We start from the raw sequence: 11610 nt of genomic DNA, 5'->3' as shown, positions 1-11610 counted from the left end.
ATAGAGCTCTTGGGTTTCCTGAGAAAATACGATTCTTCCACAGTATCGCAGGAAATGCACTTGAGAGGTACACACATAGAAGGATTTGAAGTATAGCAGGAAGCTTTATTGGAGCAAAAACAAAGGAATGCCCCCAGGTACACCAGGCCTGGTGTCTCATCCATGACCAGGTGGTCCAGCTCTGTCTCACTGTAGAAGAAGTCCAGTCTCTGGGCCACAGGCCCTCACTGGTCCCCACCAAGCCCAGGAGAAGAGCCAGGACCGAGAGCTATCACGCCATTAGCCTGGTATCCGAGGCTCCAGTAACCCAGCACAGTGTCTGGTCCCATCCAGCCCATTGGCACTGTGCTTTGGTCCACATGTCTGCTGAAGAGAGATAGTGTACAGCCTGGACCTCTGTTAAGCTTTGGTTATATTTCCTTGGGTTTGGGTGACAGTAGGCTTTTCAAACTATCCAGTCCCTTTCCTGGATCTTCTGGGGCTGTGCTACTGCCTCACCCTATACAATCCTTTTCCTGACTCTTCCTGGGTTTCATGCTCCTATCCCATCCAATCTTTTTCCTAGATTTTTCCAGGCTAGAACCCCCTTTGTGGTTACCATCTTGGCTTCTACTACGCATGCCTCAGCAGAGGAATTTCCCCTCATTAATCTGCAGGAATAGGTAGTTGTTCCTTGGGGAGACTGGAAAACTAGTCTTCCCTGCCTACTTGGGGATTAGTATCCATCTGGTAGGGCATGCAGCTGTTCCCTGGAGTTTCTGTGAAGCTGCCCCTTCCTAGTTAATCCAACTTAATTAGGTGCCTTGCTCCCTTCTTTTTTTGTTAATATCTAAATAGCTGCCTACTGTAAACACTTGGATTTTTGAGGAGGAGCCAAAATACTGGGAAATGTTAGGAAAAAGTTTTTTTCGGGAGAGGACATACTCGCTAGCTCAAAAGCTAATTTTAAGCAGTTGATGGCCCCCATGACTAGCTTATATAGGAAGATATTTGAGAAAGAGAGCAACTATTTGGGGAGTAAAGGATTTGCATAGCAGTTGCTGGAACTGGCTCTCAGCCTGTACAAACATTCTCCCAGACTTATAACACAAAATTACTGTATCAGAATGAGCCTCCTGGGAGCTAAAACAACCAACTGACAAGCTGTTCTGCTCCCTGTTCAGGCTGAGCTGGGTCTCTGTCCTTCTGGATCCCAAAGCATTCAAAACTAGGCCAAGCTTTAAGCCTCTAGGGGAAATGACCTGCATATTCTCATTTCATCATTCTGGCGTTATAAAAAAGCAAACACAGAGAAGACATTCACATAGAGCAAGACAAAATAGTTTATTTATCTGCTTCTTTTTGCTACCATGGGTTCTTAAAACTTCAAGGTGAATTTTTATTTGTGTTAAATTTAACCTGATCCACTCATCTAGGATATCAGTCATGTCATAGAAAGTTAAAGGACAGAGCAGCAGAGGGTCCCCAAAAGAGAGAAATTGCAGAGATTGTCAATGTCAAATCCACCTGTTCAGTTTCCAAGTGAGGAAATTAGGACTTTAAATAATAATAATAATAGCAGCAGCATTTATCAAACACCTGCATTTTCTAGGTGTCTTGGTTTTTTTTAGCTTCTCTATCAAGCTAGTTTAATTTCTCCAAGAATATGCCAAGATCTTTTCTGACTATTTTACATGCATTAATTCACTTTTCTCATAACCACTTATTAGAAAGATATTACTGGCCTTGTCTATAAAACAAAAAATGGCTTACTCATGCCAACAGAATCAGTTAAATGATCTAATATATTATATGGTTTCCTATTATATTATTTATAACATTTATATGATAATATATCATGTTAAAATAAAACATATTATTTTATATAATAAATATCATTGAAAGCACTTAATTCAAGAGTGTTGTAATAAGTCCATCATGTCTTGGTAAGGAAAACCAGGAAAATTTATATGTGATATCTCACATACTAAAGGTCCTCTTATTTCGCTAGATATTGAATTAAAATGCCAACATTGCATCTGAAGAAGGTGTTCAGAAAACAACTATTGGACCAAAATATGAAGCTCACTCTTAGAATCAAAACAGTGGTTTATATGGGACCAGAGACCATATTTTCAAAAGTAAAATTTAGACTATATGGATGTTAGCTGATACGTCGTCGGCAGCCATCCGTCTCGAGAGACGATGGCGTAGCTTCTTGAGAGTCTATCTGCACCGCCGAGAATGGCTGTGCAGTCCAACTCGGGAGTGACAATCCCTGCCACACTTGTCACAGGTGAAGGCAGATGGCCGTTGTTGCTGCTGCTGACGCTGCTTCCGCCTCGATCTTTTCTGGACCGCCTCCTCGTTGCGCGCAGCCTCTGCGCGTGACGTACCTTGCCTGACCGCGAGCCTCCAGGCTAGGCGGTCGTCTGCTTGAACTTCCCATGTGTTGAGATTGATGGAGCATTGTGTCATGTCCTTTTTGCAGATGTCTTTGAACCGCAGTTTTGGGCGCCCTGTCATCCTCTTGCCTTCTGCTAGCTCGCCGTAGAGGAGGTCTTTGGGGATACGGCCTGCATCCATTCTTTTGACATGGCCGAGCCACCTGAGGCGTCTCTTGCTAAGAACTGCATGCAAACTGCTCATATTGGCTCGCTTCAGCACCTCGGTGTTGGGGACCTTATCCTGCCAGGCGACATGCAGGACGCGTCGCAGGCACCTCATGTGGAAGCTGTTGAGTTTCCTTTCGTGCCTTGCGTAGGTGGTCCACGTCTCGCTGCCATAGAGGAGAGTGCTGAGTATGCAGGCTTGGTAGATGCGCAGTCTGGTTTTCTCAGTGAGGCTGGAATTGTTCCACACTCGCCGGTTCAATCTGGCCATAACTGTGGCTGCCCTGGCGATTCTCCGGTTGACCTCCAAGTCGACTGACAGAGAGCTCGAGATGGTGGACCCGAGGTAAGTGAAGTCGTTGACAACCTCCAGGGTGTATCCGTCGATGGTGATGCATGGGGGAGTCCCCGTGCCTTGAGCCATAACATTCGTCTTCGTCAGGCTGATGGCTAGTCCGAACTCCTTGCATGCGTGGGAAAGGCAAGTGACTAGCTGTTGGAGTCCCTCTTCGGAGTGTGATGTCAAAGCTGCGTCGTCGGCGAAGAGCATCTCACGGATGAGCACCTCTTTGACTTTGTTCTTGGCTCGTAGACGGGCCAGGTTGTAGAGCTTGCCATCGGATCTGGTGTGAATGAAGACACCCTCGCTGCAGTCCTTAAAGGCGTATTGGAGGAGCATGGAGAAGAAGATTCCGAACAGCGTAGGCGCGAGGACGCAGCCCTGCTTTACTCCGCTGCTGACTGGGAAGGCCTCAGAGGTTGCGCCGTTGTAGGACACCGTGCTGTGCATGTTGTCGTGAAAGGACATGACCACAGCAAGCAGATGTGGTGGACAGCCAATCTTCCGTAGCAAGCTGAAGAGTCCGCTTCGACTGACCAGATCAAACGCCTTCGTGAGGTCAATAAAGGCAAGGTAGAGTGGTTTATGCTGCTCGTGACACTTCTCCTGCAGCTGGCGTAGGGAGAAGATCATGTCCACTGTTGATCGGCCAGCTCTGAAGCCACACTGGGACTCTGGGTAGACGCGGGAAGCAAGGGTCTGCAGGCGGGCAAGAGCGACCCGGGCGAATACTTTGCCGACAACGCTGAGGAGAGAGATGCCCCGGTAGTTGTTGCAGTCGCTGCGGTCTCCTTTGTTCTTGTACATGGTGATAATGTTGGCGTCTCTCATATCCTGAGGGATGTAACCCTCCTTCCAGCAGAGACAGAGTAGATGGTGGAGCGGCTGTAGCAGGACTGGTTTCCCGCTCTTTAGGATTTCTGGAGGGATTCCGTCGCTTCCTGGTGCTTTCCCGCAAGCGAGGCGGTCGATGGCTTTGCCGAGCTCTGCCGCAGTAGGTGGGGTGTCTAGCTCCTCCATGACTGGTAGGTCTGGGATGGCTTTAAGAGCAGTGTCTGTTACGGTGTTCTTCGTTGCGTACAGCTCGAAGTAGTGCTCGGTCCACCGCCGCATTTGCTGTTCTTGGTCAGTGATGACCTCACCTGTCTTGGACTTAAGGGGGGCGATCTTGGAGGGGATTGGTCCTGTTGCCTTCTTGATACCCTCATACATTCCTCGTGCGTTGCCTATATCGGCGGCTTCCTGAATGCTTCTGCACAGGTTTAGCCAATAGGTGTTGGCACAGTGGCGGGCGGTCTTCTGGACTTTGTTCCTGGCAGCCCGTAGAGCTTGAAGTGTACTGGGAGTGGGCGTGACCTTGTAAGCCAGTAGGGCCTTCCTCTTAGCCTCGATCACGGGTTCCATTTCTTCCCAGTGAGCCTCGTACCAGTCAGCGTTCTTCCGCTCTTTCTTCCCGTAAGCAATAATGGCGGAGTTGTATATGGCGTCGCGGAGACGTGGCCAATTGGATTCGATAATGTCATCTGCCGCCACTCCCTCGCCGAGTGCATCTTCCATCTTGTTGATGAATTGCTGGGTCTTAACTGGGTTGCTGGCACAACTGGTGTTGATGCGTGGGCGACCCTTCATCTTGGAGTGGTGCAACCTCTTCGGCATTATGCACACCTTGCTTACCACGAGGGCATGGTCCGTGTCGCAGTCTGCACTGTGGTAGCTGCGGGTGAGGAGGGTGCTGCCAATATCCGTTCTTCTGGTGATGACGAGGTCAAGCTGGTGCCAATGGCGGGAGCGGGGGTGCCTCCATGACACCTGGTGGATCTCTTTGCACTTGAAGAATGTGTTTGTCACGCACAGGCCATGGTGACACAAAAGCTCAAGCAGTCGCTGACCATTCTCATTGATCTTTCCTCTCCCAAAGTTTCCGAGGCAGGTGGGCCAGGCCATGTGGTCGGCTCCTACTCTTGCGTTGAAGTCTCCAAGGAGATAGAGAGCGTTACTTCTGGGGATCTTGGATAACGCTTCGTCCAGTGCATGGTAGAACTGTTCTTTCTCTTCGGTGGTGGCACAGAGGGTTGGGGCATACGCGCTAAGAATGCTGACTGGGCCGAAAGTTGTTGACAATCGGAGGGTAAGTAATCTCTCTGTGACTCCTGTGGGTGGCTCTATGGAGTTAACAAGCGTGTTCTTCACAGCGAACCCAACACCATGCTGTCTTGGTTGGTCCGGAGACTTCCCTTGCCAGTAGAAGGTGTAGTTGGTTTCTCTGATAGTTCCGTTGTCGGCCAACCGGGTCTCCTGTAGAGCTGCAATGTCGATGTTTAGTCGTGCCAGTTCCCTATCGATGACAGCGGTTTTCCTGGCACCCTTGATCCACGGAAGGTCTGCAGTAAGTCCGGGGCACATGGTCCTGATGTTCCAGCTAGCGAGGCGAAGAGCTGGAGGCTTCTTTCTTGTTGTTTGCTTGGAATTAACTGGTGCGGGTTTTTTGTGGCCCACTTTTCGAGAGGCGCCTCTCTGATCCCCACGCACCCAGTGGGGCAGGCGAGCCATGGCGAGACGGTAGCTGTCCAGTGAGGTGCGATGACCTCTCCCACCGTCAGAGGAGACCCCTGGCGCTCGTTTCCTTCGCCAATCGGATGAGCTTATAACCGGTATCTGTCTCCTCCCGTGTTGAGTCGACATCTTGCGATGACGCTGGAGTGTCCTCTCAAGTGAAACTGAAGCTACAGAGCCTGGGCAGGGTGATATGGAGGGTCTGCTGTTGCCCATGCAGCAGACCCCCCCTCTCTTCGCAGCTGAAGGGTCCAAGGGAAAGACAAAGTCAATACAGCTTGGCTTCAGGTGCGCCGCAGGAGTTGCCGGTGTTGACTACAATGTCAAACCGCCTTAGGGACTCCGGCTCCGGATTTTCTGTCAGGGTTTACTCCCTTAGCCTTTCCCCTGAAGTGGTATGCCGCAAGGCAGCGGAGGTTTTTTGGAGTCAGAGTTTTCCTTCTCTGATTTTAGAGATGTCCTTCCTCTTTCCTCCTTTACAGTCTTGAGGGCAGCATTTACAGGCTAAAATAGAAAACTGGCTGTGTAACCTTCTAAGCAGATACTACCAATACCCTGCTTGGGTATACTCACCCAACAATAAACATCTCTTAAATGTCCTCCAAGTGCCATGCCTCGAATTAGTAAATGGCAGTGCAATGGCAGCCAAACATTTGGATCAGTTTCACTAAGTAAACCACCAACACAAGTAGGTTTTTAAAACAATAGAATAGTGTCTCATTTTATTAAAAATAATAACTATTTTTAAGCAACTTACCAGCAACACTGAATAAAAACCTGGCTGTGTTTCCCACTGTTTCAACTGCTCCTCAGCTGGCTTTAACACAGCAGTATCCTGACTGGTGGCCTGAGTTAAGACTTGAAGAACAACAGTGCTGGCACTATTGAGATCCATGGAAACCAATTGGCTCAGTCCGAATAGCCCGGCTCTCCAGCTTCCACTGTCCAACACGAAGTGGCGTCGGTTGGTCCCGCACCCCACGCTTGCAAGTCCACGCGCCGCTGCCCACTGATGCCGAAAGCGGCTTCTAGGAACGCGCCATGTTCTGAGTCGCAGCTCTAAACGATGCGGACGCTAGAATATCGCGTCACAGACATCCACAGCAATAAAAAAGATCAAAATACTGATACACAAAACAACACAAATGAATCTCAAAAAGCATTACGCTAAGTGAAAGAAGCAAAGCATAAAAGTCTACATGAAGTTCTAGAAAATGCAAAATTATAGAGACAGAAAGCAGATCACTGGTTGCCTTGGGCTATGGGGCTAGAGGAAAGGATGATACAACAAGACACAGGATAATTTTTAGGGAGATGGAAATGCTTTTCCATCTCCCTGTTAGCTGATAACTGGACAGAATATTTGAAGTAGTGATGATTCTGTGTGTGTGTTTAGTGTGTGTATGTAATGTGTATATTTGGTGTATATCAGTGTAAAATGTAGACTGACATCTTCATTTTTCTTAGTCCTCACCAGAGGATATGTTTATTGATTTTAGAGAGGAAGAGACAGAGAAAGAGAGAGAGAGAGAGAAACATTGATTGGTTGCCTCCTGTATTCGCCTCAACCAGGGATCGAACCAGCAACCTAGGTGTGTGCCCTGACTGGGAATAGAACCCACAACCTTTTGCTGAATGGAATAACACTCCAAACAACTGAGCAACCCAGCCAGGGCTAGACTGACATTTTTTAACTTCTCTTGTTTGATACTTAAGTCAAACTTTGACAAAATTTTAAAACTTGACCATTTTAGAAACTGTGGGTAAAGTCCAATAAAAATTTGAATCAGAAAGCAGAGTATCCAACATTCTTTCACAAATCAGTTAAAGTAAGTTATCAGTGAGAAGGAGGAAGTCTCTTCTCTGGATTTTATCCTAAATCCAGAAATGCCTCCTTTCCTAATCCATATCGCAAATATAGAATCAGTCACTATAAAAAGGTATGTTTAAGATGCTCGATTCAGAGAGCTGCTAACATGTGCTTTTCCTTTAAGGGACTTTCTAGTTCTTTCCTAGCCTTTTTCACATTTGCCCCGGGTGGTTCTGTGATTGCTGAGTGTGCTCAATGAAGTAGTGCTTGAAGGCAATTGAAACCGTGGCCTGATTGGAGCTATAAGAGCAGCCAGTCTACTTGAAATTACAACCTGGACTCCTTGAAATGAAACTTGTCATGCCCAGCAAAGTTGTTGACTGCCTGTCACATCTGGGAATTCTTAGGGAAACTGAACTAGCCTGACAGACTCAAAAACAAAGCAACCTAGAAAATGTTCCTAAGTTTTCTCTTCCTTCACAGAATCAGGGATGCTAGTGGCCATGCATGGGCTGTCTTCCTTGATAGTTCCTGGTGGCATGGTGGTCATGCTTTAGCGGGTCTTTGTAAAAACATGAGGAGATCCTTGATAAGATATTGTCTTTAATAATTAAAGGATTTGTCATTCACATAATATTGCTTCTTTTGAAAAAAAAAATTCTTCCCATAGTACAATTTATTTTAGTGACTGCTTCACTTCTATCAAGTTTTAGGGCCATGAAGTTATAGTGTGTTTGAACTTGGCCTTGCCTGTTCTTTCAGATTGACAATATAATTATAAAGAGTCACTAATAGCGGAGGCAAACACACTACTACTTAATAAAAACTAGGGATTTTTTTTCTAAGGGTGAATAACCTGATTTTTTAAAGAACTTAGAATTGTCCATTGTAAATAGTATAAACCCACTAATTTTCTTTTCATTCAGAATTTTAGGTACCCTCTGAATAGTAGATAATTTTTCAATTTTTTCCCATGGCTACATATAGCTTTATTTAGCTGCTAATATATTCTGTTGTTTCTTATTTAACAACTATGGTCAGAGAAAAAGTCTCTCTTATGCACATTTTTCTCATCATCTAAAAACTATATTTCCTCTTTTAACTAATAAAATTGATGGGGTTTTTAAGGTTATAAACTTTGAACTGAACTTTATATAGCTATAGTTTCTATTCCAGAGAAACAAATAAATATCTAGAATCATAGTATCATTAAAGTTTATTAAAGATTTGAATATATTATATCTACCCAATTATCCAAAACATAAGATAATGGGTAAGTATATAATTCTAAAGGTATGCAGAGTACATCAATATATACAATATAGATATATCCTTATGTATATTATACATAATAAACATATTAACTAAATATAATATACATATCAACTAGGAGCCTTTAAGTCACTGTGCAAGTGACTACACTGCCACTTTAAAGGCTCTTAGTTAATATTTTAAATAAAGATTTCTAGTATATATGTATAGGCTCCTAGTTAGTATGTGTGTGTATGTATATATATGTATTAGAGATATATACATATTTCTATATATACACACACTATAATAAGATGTATTTATAAACTAGGGGCCTTTAAATACATATTTGTATAAATAGATAAAATATATATTTATATAAATGTATAAATATATATGTATAAATATAAATACATATATTTCTAGGTCACTGCACAGTGCCTGGTGCTTTAATAGCTCATAGCTGATATTTTTGGAAAGAAGGAAGGGCAGAAAGGAATGAAGAGGAAAAGACAAAGGGAGGTTGAAAATATAACCAAAACAAATGCAGGGTTTGTAGAAGAGAGACAGAATTTGAATATTTCTTGAATGTACCCATGCATCTATCCATACATAACTTTCAAGCAAAGGGATGTTTTGCTGCAGTGGGCTGATAAAGAAGAGGTCAAAAAGGAAGGACACATCTCTCATTGGTGTCCAGAAATGAATAACAAAGTGTAGACTCAAAGACAGATGCTGGACAGAAAAGAATTACATTCTATTTTGTGCTATTGTTACCTCAATTAAATGCAGTAGCTTTATAATTGCTAGCTAAAAACATGCACTTTTTCATGCCATTCTATCACACCTTTTTTTGGGGGGGGGGAACTTAACTTTCTTTAGCAACTTGCTTTATTCTATGCTAGTTCTACTTCGGGCATCTAAGGAATTCTCTACCTAAAAAGCAAAATTCAAAGGAGCTAATGATCAATAATAAATCTGAATAATCTGAACAATCAGTGGGTCCTCTTGCCAAAGCCATAGAGAGGATGCTCAAGATTGGCTAGTAACCCTGTCTCTTTCTTTGTATTCAGGCTTTTTAAAAATCTTCTTCTGCAAGTTGATGGTTTTATAGAAAATAACAGTAGATGAATCCTGAAGTGTAGAGAGCAAAAGGAATAATGACTAACAGTTGTGATTCTTTTCTTTTAGTAGGCTTTTCTTTTCCTTTGAGTCCAATGAGTGGAGGAATGTGCCACACAAAATAAGGAGAAATGGGGCTCCACTGATAGAGCAGCTTGGTCAGCACGGCCTGAAACTGTCCAGCCTCCAGCGTGGCCAACAGGCCCTGCTGCTGCTGCACCCATTCCCTCAGCAGGCTCTTTATTTGCTTGAAAGCAGTAGCCGTCGACATCAAATATGGAACACTCCCTCTAACCTTAGTGTGGCTTCCCTTCATTCTCCTGTCCCTCCTTAGAATCCAGGAAACTCGGATGAGTCATCCTGCAGAGTGAGCCAGAGGCCTTCAGCAGGGTAGTGTCTGAGAGGACAGCGTGGGAATTCCAGCTATGCGTCTTTGAATAAGTTAATTTGCCTTTCTAAGCCTCAGGTATCTCTACTGGAAAATAAGAATATCGTTTCCAACGAGGGTCATTGGAAAGGTTAATGAGAGTTAGGTACAACGTTTAGAGTGGGGCTTGCACACCACAGCAGCTATTATTAGTAATCAGGGCTCACGTCCATTCTCACTTCAGGCAGGTGTGTTTATTTCACTTTGCAGCTGCTCTCACTAAGAGTCTAGAAATATTCAGTCCTAAGTCCCTAACAGCAGAAATAGCTCAAATAAGATTAATTAGAAAATGTTCCTGCCTAAAATATTATAATTAATTTAGCTAAAGATCTCTTATGCAGAAACTTCAAATACTCAGAACCAGGAAATAATAAGTGTTTTTTTTTTAAGTATATTTTATTGATTATGTTGTTACAGTAATTCCAATTTTTTCCCCTTTGCTCCCCTCTGCCCAGTACCCACCTTCCCTCCAGCAATCCCACTCCCCTTAGTTCATGTCCATGGGTCGTGCATATAAGTTCTTTGGCTTTGCCCTTTTCTATATTATTCTTAACATCCCCCTGTCTATTTTGTACCAACCAATTATGCTTCTTAGTCCCTGCACCATTTCACCATTTCTCCCCCTCCCCCCTCCCAGCTGATAACCCTCCAAATGGTCCCCATACCTAGGATTCTGTTCCTATTTTGGTTTGCTTAGTTGGATTTGTTTTTATTTTTTAGATTCAGTTGTTGATAGTTGTGAGTTTGTTGTCATTTTAGTGTTCATGGTTTTGATCTTCTTTTTCTTAAGTAAGTCCCTTTGACATTTCATATAATAATGGCTTGGTGACAATGAACTCCTTTAGCTTCACCTTGTCTGGGAAGCAATTCTTCTGCCTTTCCATTCCAAATGATAGTTTTCCTGGATAGAGTGATCCTGGTTGTAGGTTGCTTTTCATCACATTGAATACTGCTTGCCAGTCCCTTCCTGCCTGCAAAGTGTCCTCTGAGAAATCAGCTGGTAGTCCTATAGGTAGCCCCCTGTAGGCAACTCTCCACCTCTCTCTTGCTGACCCCAGGACTCTGTCCTTATCTTTCACATGTCATCTCAGTCATGATGCGTCCTGATGTGGTCCCCTCTGGGTTCAGCTCACCCAGGACCCTCTGTGCTTCCCAAACCTGTATGTTTATCTCCTTTGCAAAATTTGGGAAGTTTTCCTCATTTTTTTCAATTTTCGTTTCCTCATTCTGCACTGGTCGACTGTTTTTTTCTTCCTTATGTTCCAAATCATTGATTTGAATCCCAGTTTCCTTCCCTTCACCATTGATTTTGTGTGGATTTTCCTTCATTTCACTTAGCACAGCCTTCACTTCTCTTATGCGTTTGCCGTACTCAAGCATATCTGTCAAGCCTGTGAGCATCTTTAGCACCAGTGTTTTGAATTCTGCATCTGTTAGGTTGTCTATCTCCTCATCTGTTAGGTTGGCTACCTCCTCGTCACTTAGTTCTCCCAGTGGAACCTTGATTCATTTCCCC

At 44.2% G+C, this 11610-nt stretch overlaps 1 protein-coding gene across 1 annotated transcript in view; it reads left to right on the top strand.

The window, feature by feature from the left end:
- Positions 1-11610, top strand: part of TRPM3 (transient receptor potential cation channel subfamily M member 3) — a gene marked incomplete at its 5' end in the record, with an annotated part of 281767 nt that overhangs the window by 108790 nt on the left and 161367 nt on the right. The gene's annotated exons all lie outside the window — the stretch shown is intronic.

The sequence above is a fragment of the Furipterus horrens genome, unplaced genomic scaffold, assembly GCF_987537825.1.
Source record: "Furipterus horrens unplaced genomic scaffold, mFurHor1.1.pri manual_scaffold_4, whole genome shotgun sequence".
Taxonomy (NCBI): domain Eukaryota; kingdom Metazoa; phylum Chordata; class Mammalia; order Chiroptera; family Furipteridae; genus Furipterus; species Furipterus horrens.
The sequence above is the reverse complement of the archived record's forward strand: the minus strand, read 5'-3'. Positions and strand labels throughout refer to the sequence as shown.